At 37.6% G+C, this 15,562-nt stretch overlaps 1 protein-coding gene across 1 annotated transcript in view; it reads left to right on the forward strand.

The window, feature by feature from the left end:
- The window catches only part of SPATA31F3 (SPATA31 subfamily F member 3), an 86,157-nt gene that overhangs the window by 1,287 nt on the left and 69,308 nt on the right, over nucleotides 1–15,562 (forward strand). The window lies entirely within an intron of this gene.

Below are 15,562 nucleotides of genomic sequence, written 5' to 3' on the forward strand. Positions count from 1 at the left end.
TTACATTTTTAACATACCTTCATTTTCTTGTGCATTTAAATACGTATCTCAAATACAATTCACATCATTTTTTGAGCCTCTAGTATTTGTTACACCATGTACCAGGCATGTACTAGGGGATTAAAAAAAAAGGAAACTCATTTTAGTCTTACCATCCTGGGACTCCCAATAGGGGATATAAGATCAATATAGTACTACATGTTGCTGTCACTTTTTAAAAATTCAATTTAATTAACAGATACTGTATTCGTTTCAGAGGTAGAATTTAGTGATTCATCACTTGAAGTAATGAGCACTGGTATTGTATGCTGTTACTTGCAAACAAAGTACCAGGTATTATTCTACAAACTTTTATTCTAAAAAAATATATTAAGTGGTGAATTTTTTTAAAAAGATTTTGTTTATTTATTTGACAGATCACAAGTAGGCAGAGAGGCAGGCAGAGAGAGAGGAGGAAGCCCACTCCCTGCTGAGCAGAGAGCCCGATGGGGGGCTCCATCCCAGGATCTTGGGATCATAGCCTGAGCGGAAGGCAGAGGCTTTAACCCACTGAGCCACCCAGGCGCCCCGAAGTCGTGAATTTTTATACCATTCTTTTGAGGGACTACATTTTGCTAGTGATGAAAATGAAACGCAGAGAAGTTAAACAATTTGCTTAAGGTCACATAGCTAATACATGGTGGAGGTTGAGATTGAAATCCTTAAATTCTGACTTCAGACTTCCAGTTCCTATTTTACTGTACTGCCATTGAGGAAAAAAAAGGATATTAACACTTATATATCAAATTTTAAAATTAGTACTTATTGCTCAGGAACCACTATCCCTCCTCTCCCTCCTTCCTGCTTGTGAAAGTAACACAAAAGAACAGACAGCTTTCTATTAGCTTGGAGGCCCCTAACCTTCTTTAGAATTACATCATATAAACAGTTTCACAGATACAATTCTCTGAACTCTTTTCAGTAAGTGTTTTATTCCCAGGCTGTTTGATAGGATATATGGAAGAAAAGGCTATCACCGTATAAATCTCTGTTGGTTAATTCTTTCCTTCATTAAAAAAAAATGTGTATTGTGCACTTATAGTATGTCAGACACTGTGCTGAGAACTGGAAGGGGTGCAGATAGGATTAAGAAACAGTACTTTCGGGGTGCCTGGGTGGCTCAGTGGGTTAAGCCGCTGCCTTCTGCTCAGGTCATGATCTCAGGGTCCTGGGAGTCCTGCATCAGGCTCTCGGCTCAGCAGGGAGCCTGCCTCCCTCTCTCTCTCTGCCTGCCTCTCTGTCTACTTGTGATCTCTGTCTGTCAAATAAACAAATAAAATCTTAAAAAAAAAAAAAAAGAAACAGTACTTTCCCTCAAGGAGTTGAATCTCACAGAGGAAGCAAGCATTGACAGAGAACCATAATATAAAACAGAAAATGATTTGTGCTCAATAAAGGAATGAAATGCAATGGGAATTCCAAGGAGGAGAGAGACAGATTACTTCACGAAGAGAGGAACTTGGGTTAAGGAAAACACATAATTGTTATTTAAGTTATTGTTGATATTTAAGTGTTTTAAACAGTATGAGAATTTTTCAAATTCCCTTATTTCTTAAAAATTACATGCAAAGTTCTCATGTTCAGAGAAGACAACTTATTTTAAAAAAGCTTTTATTTATTTCAGAGAGAGAGCATGAGAGGGGAGAAGGTTAGAGGGAGAAGCAGACTCCCCACAGAGCTGGGAGCCCGATGTGGGACTTCATCCCTGGACTCCGGGATCATGACCTGAGCCAAAGGCAGTGGCTTAACCAACTGAGCCACCAGGCACTCAAAAGACAACTTTTTATTGTAAGAATTGTTCTGAGTATGGAGAGGTTAGTAAGTACAAACATTTTGAAGTTGGTTTACCTTATCTCTCCTCGTGAGGGGCACAGAATAGAATGATGATGCTCAAGATAAGATTTCAAGGTCAAAGAAATAGCAAAAGAAGTAAGGTGGTTTGCATTCCACTGATGATTAGTGATGTTAAACATCTTTTCATGTGTCTGTTGGCCTTCTGTCTGTCTTCTTTGGAAAAATGTCTATTCAAGTCCTCTGCCCATTGTAAATCAGATTATTATTATTATTATTGGGGTGTTATACAAGTCCTTTATATATCTTAGATATTAAGCCTTTTGGATATATCATTTGCAAATATCTTCTCCCAGTCAGTGGTTGCCTTTTTATGTTGTTGATGGCTTCCTTTGTGCAAAAGCTTTTATTTTGGTGCAGTCCCAATAGTTTATTTTTGCTTTGTTTCTCTTGCCTGGGAAGACATACCCATAAATATGTTGCTAAGACTAATGTCCAAGAGATTACAGCCTATTTTCTTTTAGGACTTTGATGGTTTCAGGTCTCACACTTAGATCTTTAATACATTTTGAGTTTATTTTTGTGTGTGGTGTAAGAAAGTGGTCCAGTTTCTTTGAGCTATCACCTCATACCAGTCAAACTGACTAGTGTCCAAAAGACAAGAAATAACAAATGTTGGCAAGGATGTAGAGAAAAGGGAACGCTCAAACCATTGGTGGGAATGTATATTGGTACAACCACTTGGAAAATAGTAGGGAGGCTCCTCAAGTTAGAAATAGAAATACCATATGATCCAGTAATTCCGCCGCTGGGTATTTTCCCCAAGAAAACAAAAATACTAATTTAAAAAGATATATATGCCCCCTGTATTTATTGCAGCATTATTCACAATAACCAAAAATGGAGGCAATCCAAGTGCCCATTGGTAGATAAATGGATAAAGAAGGTGTAGTATGTGTATACACACACACACACACACACACGCACACACACACACACACACACGAATATTGTTCAGCCACAAAAAAGAATGAAATCTTGTCATTTGTGACAACATGGATGTAATTAGAGGGTATTATGTTAAGTGAAATAAGTCAGACAGAGAAAGACAAATACATTATGATTTCACTCATATGTGGAATCTAAAAAACAAAATGATTGAAGAAACGATAAACAAAAACAAACTTGTAAATACAGAGAACAAATTGGTGGTTGCCAGAGGGGAGGTGGATAGGCAGATGAGTGAAATAGGTGAAAGGGATTAAGAGGTACACATTTCCAGTAATGAATAAATAATGCAGATTAAAAAGTGTAGCATGGGAATATAGTCACTAATACTGTAATAACATTGTATGATGACAGAGGGCAACTACATTTATTGTGGCAAGCACTGAGTAATGTATAGAATTGTCAAATCACTATGTGGTGCATCAGAAACTAATATGTCAGCAGTACTTCAATTATATATATATAATTTTTATTTAAGTTATTGTTGATATTTAAGTGTTTAAACAGTATGATAATTTATATAATTCTCATATAATTATATATTATCATATCTCATATAATTATATAATTAATATATGAGATAATTATCATATCTCATATAATTATATAATTCATATATATATTTATATATAAAATTCAGGGTGTGAGGGAACAAGGTATATCTGGGGCAGCCAGGACTCTGACAAGACTGGGTCAAAGATTGCTGGAGAGTAGTCTGTACCACACAGAATTGCTCTTGCAAGATAGAGACTGTGTTTTCAGCTATTTTTTTCCTTGTCTTTTAATTATGACAAACACATGCCACAAATCTTCTGGGATGGTCTGAGTTCAGAAATTTGATGCCATTATGCCCAGAAGTTCTTGTCATTAAGATTGACAGATATGGTCAGCATATCCATGTTAGTGTCTGGAAAGTAGAGGTCATTGTATATTTAACAAATTTTTTAAAAAGATATTATTTATTTATTTGAGAGAGAGTGTGTATGAGGAGGGAGAAGGGCAGAGGGACAAACAGAATCCCTGTGGAATGCAGAACTTGACACAAAGTTCGATCCCAAGATCCTGAGATCATGACCTGAGTCAAAGTCAGATGCTTAACAGACTGAGCCACCCTGGTGCCCTTCAACAAATGTTTAATAAATAAGGAGTTTGGAAAGGCGGAGAAAGGCTATTTGATAAAGAACTCTAAATAGTTAGATGTTTTAATATGGTAGGTAATACGGAGCACATACAAGTTTTTGAACAGGTAGTTAGTTGCATATTAAAGACCACCCCAAGCATTTAGAAGTGTTATCTTTTATTTATTTATTTAAAAATTTTATTTATTTATATGACAGAGAGAGAGTACAAGCAGGGGAAGCAGCAGGGAGAGAGAGAAGTAGGCTCCCCACTGAGCAGGGAGCCTGATGTGGGGCTTGATCCCAGAACTCTGGGATCATGACCTGAGCTGAAGGCTGAAGCTCAATTGACTGGGCCACCCAAGTGCCTCTAGAAGTGTCTTCTTTTAGATAAAGGACTGAACAGAAGTGCACATGATCTTCTGTCAGTAGTTCAAACAAAATGTTACTTTTTTTTTTTTAAGATTTATTTATTTATCTGAGAGAGAGAGCACAAGCAGGAGGGGCAGGGAAAGAGAAAGAATCTCAAGTAGACTCCTTGAGGAGGGCAGAGCTTATTGGGGGGCTCAATCTCACAGCCCTGGGATCACCACCTGAGTGGAAACCAGGAGCCAGATGCTTAACTCACTGCACCACCCAGGCACCCCTGTTCAAACAAAATTTTTAAAATATAAACGTGAGAATGAGTGTATTCTCTCTTAGGCCTTAGACAAAAATCTGTTGGGATATTGAGAAAACTGTGAGGGGAAAAATTAATCAGAATGCCACTGAATCCTATTTTGTGCTTTTCATATTCTGATGGTGACCTTCAGTGGAAGATGCACCCTTTTTGCTTACAGTACACATCTCTTGGGGCTACCTAGCACACAGTTTCCCTTTGCTGTGTGTGGCTCTAGAGCACAAGGATAAAATCCCAGTGGCCTTCTCAGACTTAAGCAACTCACCCCCCTGGTTGCTGTGAGTTGATCCAGAGGTAGACACCCAACTTAAATTGGTGCTGTCATAGTTTCTCCCAAATTTGAAATTCAGAACCAAGCAATACACGGTAATTCTATGTTTAACTTTTTGAGGAGTTGGCAAACTGTTTTCCACGGTGGCTGAACCATTTTACATTCCCACCAGAATTCTATGAAAATTCCATTTTTCTATGCCTTCACAAACACCTGTTAAATTTTTTTTCTTGTTTTAGACATTTTAGTGGATGTAAGTGGTACCTCAGGGTGTTGTTCTTTTTTTCTTAAGATTTTATTTATTTGCTAGAGAGAGAGAGCACAAGTGGCAGAGTGGCAGGCAGAGGGACAGGGAGAAGCAGGGTCTCTGCTGAGCAGGGAGCTTGATGCGGGTCTCGATCCCAGCATCTTGGGGTCATGATCTGAGCAGAAGGCAGCCACTTAACTGACTGAGCCACCCGCTCAGGGTGGTGTTGAACATGTTTTTCATGTGCTTGTTTGCCATTCATAGGTCATCTTCAGAGAAATGCCTATTCAATTTATTTGCCCAATTTTTGTTTGCTTTTTGTTGTTGTTGAGTTGTAAGAACTAATATTCTGGATACTAATATTTGGATACTAATATTTTGGATACTAGATTGTTTTTTTTAAAGATTTTATTTTATTTACTTGACAGAGTGAGTTCACAAGTAGGCAGAGAGGGAGGCAGAGAGAGAGAGGAGGAAGCAGGCTCCCTGCTGAGCAGAGAGCCCAATGCGGGACTCGATCCCAGAACCCTGAGATCATGACCTGAGCCGAAGGCAACGGCTTAACCCACTGAGCCACCCAGGCAGCCAGATACTAGATTGTTATTATATATTTGATTTGTAAATATTTCTCTCATTCTATATATTGTGAATGTACTGTATATCACTAAATTGTTCTCTTAAAATGGTTAAATTTGTGTTATGTGAATTTCCTCACAATTAAACAAAACCCAAAATCAAAACAAAAGAACCAAGTGTCACAGAGCTTAGGAACTGATAGACTTGAGTTAGTGGGTGTCCTGAAGAGAAGGCCCACCCACTGTTGCTGCTGTGACCCCAAGACTGTATTGGTTGGTCCCTGTTCTTCCTGCAGCTTGGTGGTTCTTTTCTTTCCATTTCTTTCCCTTATGTTTCAGCCAGTCAGTTGCGGGATATTAGGGCTGATTCTAGTTTTTGGCGATTATGAATGAAGTCACTAGAAATATTTACTTACAGGTTTTTGTGTGGTACGTTTTCATTTCACTTGTGCAAATACCAAGATGTATGATTGCTGGGTGGTATGGTAAGTATATGTTTGACTTTGTAAGGAACTTACAAAGTGTTTTCCAAAATGGGTGTATCTTTTTGCATTCTCATCAGCAATGTATGAGTGCTCCAGTTGTTCTGCATCCTCTCCAGTATTTGGTATCATCAGGTCTTTGTTTTGTTTTAACCATTATAAGTATATATTGGTATCTCATTGATTTTATTAGATTTTATAATGACTAATGATGCTGAACTTTTTTTCCTGTGCTTATTTGCCATCCATTTAACATTTAAAAAAAACATTATCTTTATTTATTTGAGAGAGAGAGAAAGAGAGAGAACACGTGTGAGCACAATGGGGGAGGAGGAGCAGAGAGAGAGGGAGAAGCAGACTCCCCGCTGAGCAGGGAGACTGACTTGGGCCTTGACCTCAGCCAAAGGCAGATGCTTAACAGACTGAGTCACCCAAGCACTCTCCATTTAACATTTTTTTTAAAGATTGTATTTATTTATTTGACAGAAAGAGATCACAAGTAGGCAGAACAGCAGGCAGAGAAAGAGAGAAGGAAGCAGGCTCCCTGCTGAGCAGAGAGTGCCCAAGTTTATTCTTTCTTAATGATACTAGTTTCCTATTGCTGCTGTAACAAATTTCCACAAACTTAGTGGCTTTAAAAAAACCACAAATTTATTATCTCATAATTTTGAAGATCAGAAGTCCTAAATGAGTATATGGGACCAGAGATCAAGGTGGCAACAGACCTGTATTCCTTCTGGAGGTTCTGGGGAAGAATCCATTCCTAGGGGTACCTGGGTGGCTCAGTGGGTTAAGCCTCTGCCTTTAGCTCAGGTCATGATCTCAGTGTCCTGGGACTGAGCCCCACAATGGGCTCTCTGCTCAGCAGGGAGCCTGCTTCCCCCTCTCTCTCTGCCTGCTGCTCTGCCTACTTGTGATCTCTCCCTCTGTCAAATGAATAAGTAATATCTTTAAAGACTAAAAAAAAAAAGAATCCATTCCTTGTCTTTTCCAGTTTCTAGAGGCCACCTGTATTCTCTGGCTTGTGGCCCCTTCTTCTGTCTTCCAAACCAGCAGTGGCACGTTACATTTTTCTCACATCATATCACCTTGACTTTTTCCATTGTCACATTTTCTTCTCTGATTTGCCTGCCTGCCTATTTCTCTTATAAGGACCTTTATATTTACATTGAACCCACCTAGATAATCCAGAAAAATCTCCCATTTTAAGAATCTTAATTTAGGGGCGCCTGGGTGGCTCAGTGGGTTAAGCCATTGCCTTCGGCTCAGGTCATGATCTCAGGGTCCTGAGATCGAGTCCCGCATCGGGCTCTCTGCTCAGCAGGGAGCCTGCTTCCCTCTCTCTCTCTCTCTGCCTGCCTCTCTGCCTACTTGTGATCTCTGTCTGTCAAATAAATAAATAAAATCTTAAAAAAAAAAAGAATCTTAATTTAGTCACATCTGCAAAGCCCATTTGCTACATAAGGTAACTTATTCACAGGTTCTGGAAATAAGGGCATTGGCATCTTAGGAGAACCATTATTCTGCCTACTATGCCAGTCATACCCTCATAGGAAAACACAGCCCAGCCAACATCTTGATTACAACCTTATGAGACCATAAACAGCATCCAGCTAAATCAAGTTTGAACTCTTAACCCACAGAAAGTGTAAGTTAATAAATGTGTAATAAATGTGTTGTTTTAAGCTACTAAGTTTGGGGTTATTTGTTAAACAGCAGTAGAAAACTAATACAATGGGCATGTAGCTGTTCATGATGTTTCTTCATTATCCTTTTAACATCTGTAGGATCTGTAATGGTGTCCCTTCTTTTATTTCCTTTGTTAAAAAAAGATTTAATTTGTGTATCTGAGACTAAGAGAGAGAGAGAGAGAGAGAGAGAAAGATCATGAGCAGGGGGAAGGGGTAGAAGGAGAAGCAGACTCCCCGCTAAGCAGGGAGCCTGATGCAGGACTCTGTCCCAAGACCCCGGGATCATGACCTGAGCCGAAGGCAGATACTTAACTGACTGAGCCATCCAGGTGCCCTATTTTATTTCCAATATTAGTAATATGTGTCCTTTCCCCCACTCTTGGTCTGTCTGGCTAGAGGTTTGTCAATTTTATTATAATTTCAAAGAATCAGCTTTTGTTTTCATTGATTTTCCTCTTTTTTTTAATTTATAATTTTACTGTAAAACTGCTCTTGGGGTACCTGGGTGGCTCAGTCAGTTAAGCATCTGCCTTCTGCTGAGGTCATGATTCCAGGGTCCTAGAATTGAGTCCCATGTTGGGCTCCCTACTTGGGAGCCTGCTTCTCTCTCTCTGCCCTTCTCCCTGGTTGTGTGCTTTCTTTATCTCTCTCCCTCAAATATATAAATAAAATCTTTTTTTTTTAACTGCTCTTACCTTTATTATTCTCTTTCTTTTGTTTTCTTTGGGTTTAGTTTGTTCTTCTAGTTTTAGTTTAAGGTGGAAACTTAGATTTTTGTTTTGAGACATTTTTTTCTTTCTTTTATGATTTTAAATTGAGATATAATTCACATACCATAAACCCACCTTTAAAAAATGCAGTTCAGTGTTCTTATAGTCACATTGTTGTGTAATGGTCACCACTGTTTAATTTCAGAACATTCTTCTTTATTAACACAAGTATCTTCAAGTTTTGATATGTTGTATTTTCTTTTTTTTTAAAGATTTTATTTATTTATTTGACAGACAGATCACAAGTAGGCAAAGGGGCAGGCAGAGAGAGAGAGAGAGGAGGAAGTGGGCTCCCCGCTGAGCAGAGAGCCTGATGCGGGGCTTGATCCCAGGACCCTGAGATCATGACCTGAGCTGAAGGCAGAGGGCTTAACCCACTGAGCCACCCAGGTGCCCCTGATATGTTATATTTTCATTCAATTCAAAAATATTTTCTCATTTCCCTTGAGATCTATGCTCTGGTACATGAACTATTTATAATATCTTGTTTAATTTCCATCTATTGTAGGATTTTCCCAGATACTTTTCTATTATTGATTTCCATTTAATTTCATTACGGTCCAAGAACAGACTCTGTATGATTTCAATTCCTTTAAATTCATTATAGCTTATTTTATAGTCTAGAAATATGAAATATGGCCTATCTTGGTGAATCTTTCAAGTACTCTTTCTTTGTGTGTGTGTGAGAGAGAGTGTGTGTGCATATGTGCATGAGTCAGGGTGGGGGCTGGGGAGGGGCAGAGGGAAAGGGAGAGAGAGAATCCTAAGCAGGTTCCATGCCCAGCACTGAGCCTGACTCATGGCTCTATCTCACAACCCTGAGATCATGACCTGAGCTGAAATCAGGAGTCAGAAGCCCAAAGACTGAGCCATGCAGGCACCCCTCAAATGCTCTTTAAAAGAATTTTGTTAGCTGCAGTGCTCTATAAATGTCATCTGTGTCAAGTTTGGTTGACAGTGTTCTTCAGATCTTCTATACCCTTACTGATTTTTAATTTTTTTTTCTATTGATTACTGAGAGAATGGTGTTTAAGCTTTCAGATATATGTGATGAATTTTACTTCTAGTAATACTAGTTTTTGCTCTCTGTATTTTGAACATCTGTTATTAGGTACATATACCTTTAGGATTGTGATGCTTCCTTTGTGAATTAATCCTTTTACCATTACATAAAATAATGTGGCTGTTTTTCCTGGTGATGGTCCTTGTTCTGTTTAATATTAATATAGGAACTCCAAATTTCTTTTTTTTTTTTTAAGATTTATTTATTTATTTATTTGACAGACAGATCACAAGTAGGCAGAGAGGCAGGCAGAGAGAGAGAGGAGGAAGCGGGCTCTCTGCTCAGCAGAGAGATGTGGGGCTCGATCCCAGACCCCCGGGATCATGACCTGAGCCAATGGCAGAGGCTTTAACCCACTGAGCCACCCAGGCGCCCCTCCAAATTTCTTTTAATTAGTTTTCAGTGGTATTTATTTTTCCATCTTTTAACTCTTTATTTATATCTTGTTATTTAAAGTGGATTTCCTATAGATAGCATATAGTTGGGTATTATTTTTATTTATTCTGACAATGTCTATTGTTTAATTGGTGTGCTTATACTATTTATATTTAACATCTTTTTTTTTAGGTTTATTGTGATTTTTATTTGCATCTTAGAAATGCACTTCTGTTGTGCAAGGAGGGAGCTAGATGTCAAAGCAAACATCCATTGACAGGGAATTCCCCCCCCCCAACATTTATCTTTAGTAATTTTTTTTCCTTTTTTTGATATGTAGATTTAGGTCTCTTCCTCTCCATGTACCTTATTCAGTGATTCAGCAATTGTTTTTAACTCCTTTATTAAGAATTAATTTATAGGGGCACCTGGGTGGCTCAGTGGGTTGAGCCTCTGCCTTCGGCAAAGGTCATGGTCCTTGGGTTCTGGGATCGAGCCCCGTGTCAGGCTCTCTGCTCGGCGGGGAGCCTGCTTCCTCCTCTCTCTCTCTGTCTGCCTCTCTGCCTACTTGTGATCTCTCTGTCAAATAAATAAAATCTTAAAAAAAGAATTAATTTATATACCTGAGTCCACTTATGTGTACAATTCATGATTTTTAGTACATTTATAGAGTTTTGTAACCATCACCACAGTTCAGTTTTAGAATAGTTTTACCATCACAGAAATAACCCTCTTACCCATGTAGTTACTCCTCTTTTCCTAACCCCAGTCATCCATGAATCTACTTTCTGTTTGTATAGATTTACTTTTTCTGGACATTTGCTATAAATGTAATTATATAATATATGGCCTCTTGCACCTGGATATTTAAGTGTAGCATGTTTCTGAGGTTCATCTATGTTGTAACATGTATCACTGCTTTCCTTTTTATTGCCTCCTAGTAAGTCCATTGTATGGATGACATGTTTTTTGTTTATCCATTCACCAGCAGATGGACATTTGGATTAATTCAAGAAGTTTCTGGCAATTTAGCCATTTATTTATGGACTATCAATTATCTTTTATTGATCTATATAGCTGTTTTTACACTAGTATCATGCTGTCTTGATTACTATAGCTTCATGTTAGTTTTGAAATCAGAAAATATAAGTTTGTTCTTCAAAATTGTTTTTTCTATTTTGGGTCCTTTGACTTTTCACATAAAACTTAGCATTGAGGACATGGGGAGTTAGAGAGGACAAGGGAGTTGGGGGAAATTGGAAGGGGAGGTGAACCATGAGAGACTATGCACTCTGAAAAACAATCTGAGGGGTTTGACGTGGCGGGGGTGGGTGGGATGTTGGGGGAACCAGGTGGTGGGTATTAGAGAGGGCACAGATTGCATGGAGCCCTGGGTGTGGTGCAAAAATAATGAATACTGTTATGCTGAAAATAAATAAAAAATAAATTTAAAAAAGTAAATTAAAAAAAATCATTCAGATCACTAAATAAGTCTGGTCACAATAAAAAAAACTTAGTATCAACTTGTCAATTTCTGTAATAAAGACAGCTTGTATTTTAATAGTGATTGCATTGAATCTATAGATAGATTTGGAAAGAATTGCTATTTAATAATATTTTATTTTCTAATCTATGAGCATGAAATGTCTCTCAATTTATTTAGCTCTTTTTCTTAGCAGTAGTTCATAGTTTCCTGTGTATAATTCTTGTATTTCTTTTATTAAATTATTTAAAAATTTTTTTTTAAATTTATTTGACAGACAGAGATCACAAGTAGGTAGAGAGGCAGGCAGAGAGAGGAGGAAGCAGGCTCCCTGCTAGCACCCTGGGATCATGACCTGAGTTGAAGGCAGAGGCTTTAACCCACTGAGCCACCCTGGCACCCCTTTTATTAAATTCTTTTTTTTTTTTACATTAAATAAGTATTTATTTATTTATTTTTATTTTTTATAAACATATAATATATTTTTATCCCCAGGGGTACAGGTCTGTGAATCGCCAGATTTACACACTTCACAGCACTCACCATAGCACATACCCTCCCCAATGTCCATAACCCCACCCCCCTTCTCCCAACCCCCCTCCCCCCAGCAACCCTCCTTTTGTTTTGTGAGATTAAGAGTCACTTATGGTTTGTCCCTTTTGTTAAATTCTTAAGAGTTATTTTCTTAATTTTATTTATGGATGATTGAGTGGTGATATTTAGAAATGAAATTTCTTTTTTGTGTATTGATCTCGAATCTCATGAACTTAACTCATTCAAAACTAATTTTTTGTTTGTTTTTTGATTCTTTAAGGATTTTTTACTCACAAGATCATGTTATCTATGAATAAAGATAGTTTTACCTCTTCCTTTCCAACATGGATGCCTCTTATTCCTTTTTCTTGCCTAGTTGTACTGGCTAGAATCTCCAACAGAATGTTACATAGCAATGGTGAGTGCAGACATCATCGCCTTGCTTTGATTTTAGGGGGAAATCACTCAGTGTTTCATAATCTCCATAGGTATAATGTTAGCTATGGGTTTTTCATAAATGTTATTAGGTTAAGGAAATTCTCTTGTCTTCCGAGTTTGTTGAATTTTTTTACACAACAGTACTTGTACTTTGATGAAAAGGGCTCTATGAGGTTCTCTTTTCACACAGCAGTTAAATTACTTGGGTCATGTCTCTCAATTAAAGAGAATTCTCCTTATTCCTCAACTATTGGACTTCTAAATCTATGACAAACTTTAAATTAAGGATTTTCCGGGAAAGAAAAAAACTTCCCACAAAGCAGACAATAAGGCAAAGCAGAAAGGTTACACCAAAGACCACTGAACAAGATTCTATTAGATCGCCTTTTCTCCAGAACTCATTTTTATAACAGTTATTATGTTATTACTCTTTTACAAACTAACACAAAACTTTCATACTCATTTTTCTTTTTCTGTTATTTTCTCTACTCAAGGCCTATCACTCAATGCATACCCCTTTTTAAAAAATTTTTTTAAATTTATTTTCAGCATAACAGTATTCATTGTTTTTGCACCACACCCAGTGCTCCGCACAATCCGTGCCCTCAATAATACCCACCACCTGGTACCCTGACCTCCCATGCCCCCTCTGCCCCTTCAAAACCCTCAGATTGTTTTTCAGAGTCCACAGTCTCTCATGGTTCACCTCCTCTTCCAATTTCCCTCAACTCCCTTCTCCTCTCTAACTCCTCTTGTCCTCCATGCTATTTGTTGTGCTCCACAAATAAGTGAAACCATATGATAATTGATTCTCTCTGCTTGACTTATTTCACTCAGCATAATCTCTTCCAGTCCCATCCATGTTGCTACAAAAGTTGGGTATTCATCCTTTCTCATGGGGGCATAATACTCCATAGTGTATATACATACCCTTCTTTATTAATCAAAATGATTGTTGGTTACGGAGCCACTTAAATGCGTAGGAAGATTTTCAGTTAATATTAAAACCAGCTCCTCTACATGCTTGGATGACAGGAAAATGGCTTTACAAAAAAGAATGGTATCCATCCCTTGGCCACTCAACTAATACTTATACCCATTAATCTGATACTAGAAGGAAGCTTGGAAGCCAAAGGATGCCCCATAAGCACTCAGACTTCATTGCTAGCAATCGTCCTTATGCATAGAAAACCTTAAAGGTACTGAACCTAATTTAGAGCATGTTCTAGACTCCCTTTATAATCACACAGTTTGGTTTGACTCATGATTGAGATAGGACTTCTATCTATTTTTAGATTTTAGAATGACAATAGATAACTTTGATTATGCTATTAGGAAAATTACTGTATCCAACCTTAGCTTATTCTGCAAAACAAGGGAAAGCTACCTCGGGCTTCTTCTTGTATATACCTCTGAAAATCATAGATAAAATTCAAATTGTTCCCCCAAACTGGAATGAGGTGATCACTTCTAACCAACCCTCAATCATTAGGAAAATTCTAATAAAATAAATCACTGAAAATAATAAACAACCTCTCCATTCGCACTATTTAAGGTATCTTATAACAGTATACCTTTGAGTCTCAGTACATGTTAGTCTGAGAGCTCCCAATTGCAAACTATTTTTATGCACACAATAAACTCTGACTAATTAAAAAAAGGAAAATTTTTTCTCACGAATTGCTGTTGGAGCTTGTTGAATGGTTTTTCTGTACCTATTAAGGTGATCATATAGTTTTTGTCCTTTATTAAATTACCACGATGTATTGCATTAGTTGGTTTTTATATGTTAAATCAGACTTGTATTCCTGGGATAAATTCCATTTGATCATATTGTTTAATCCACTTTATATTTTGCTAGATTCAATTTCCTGTTATTTTGTTGAGGATTTTTGTGTCTGTATTCATGAAGCATTTGGTTTATAATTTTTTTCTTTTTATGTTTTTGTCCAACATTTGTATTTGGTAATATTAACCTAGAAGAATAAGTTGAGAAGTGTTTCTTCATTTGCTATTTTCCAAAGAGTTTGTGAGAGATTGGTATTACACATTCTTGAAATTTTGATAGAATTCACCACTGAAATTATGTGGGCCTCAGATTTTATTTGTGGAGATATTTTAAATTATTAATTCACTTTCTTTTTTTTTTTTTTTAAGATTATTTATTTATTTATTTATTTGACAGGCAGAGATCACAAGTAGGCAGAGAGGCAGGCAGAGGGAGAGAGAAGGGGAAGCAGGCTCCTTGCCAAGTAGAAAGCCTGATGTGGGTCTCGATCCCTGGACCCTGGGATCATGACCTGAGCCGAAGGCAGAGGCTTTAACCCACTGAGCCACCCAGGCACCACTCACTTTCTTTATTTTTATGGGTCTAGTTGGATTTTCCATTTCTTTGCAAGTTAGTTTTGGTAATTTGTATCTTTTTAGAACTTCATCTATTTTATATAAGTTGTCCAAATTATTGGCATAAATTTGTTAATACCATTTCTTTTATAACCCTTTAATTTCTCTAAGATTTAAATCTTTAAAAAAAAAACAACAACAACAAAAAACAAAGAACCAAGGGCACCTGTGTGGCTCAGTGAATTAAGCCTCTGTCTTCGGCTCAGGTCATGATCTCAGGGTCCTGGGATTGAGACCCCGCATCAGGCTCTCTGCTCAGCGGGGAGCCTGCTTCCTCCTCTGTCTTTGCCTGCCTCTCGGCTTACTTGTGAACCCTCTCTCTGTCAAATAAATAAATAAAATCTTTTTAAAAAACACCAAACCACCCCCCCCAAAGAACCAACTTTTGTCTTTATTGATTTCCTTCATTGTTTTTTTCTATTTCATTGATTTTTATTGTTTTTTATTTCCTGCTAGCTTAGCATTTATTTGTTTTATTTTATTTTATTTTATTTTAAAGATTTTATTTATTTATTTGACAGACAGAGATCACAAGTAGACAGAGAGGAAGGCGGGGGCTGGGGGGAAGCGGCTCTTCGCTGAGCAGAGAGCCTGA

Source organism: Mustela nigripes, chromosome 9, assembly GCF_022355385.1.
Source record: "Mustela nigripes isolate SB6536 chromosome 9, MUSNIG.SB6536, whole genome shotgun sequence".
In the NCBI taxonomy this organism is placed as follows: Eukaryota; Metazoa; Chordata; class Mammalia; order Carnivora; family Mustelidae; genus Mustela; species Mustela nigripes.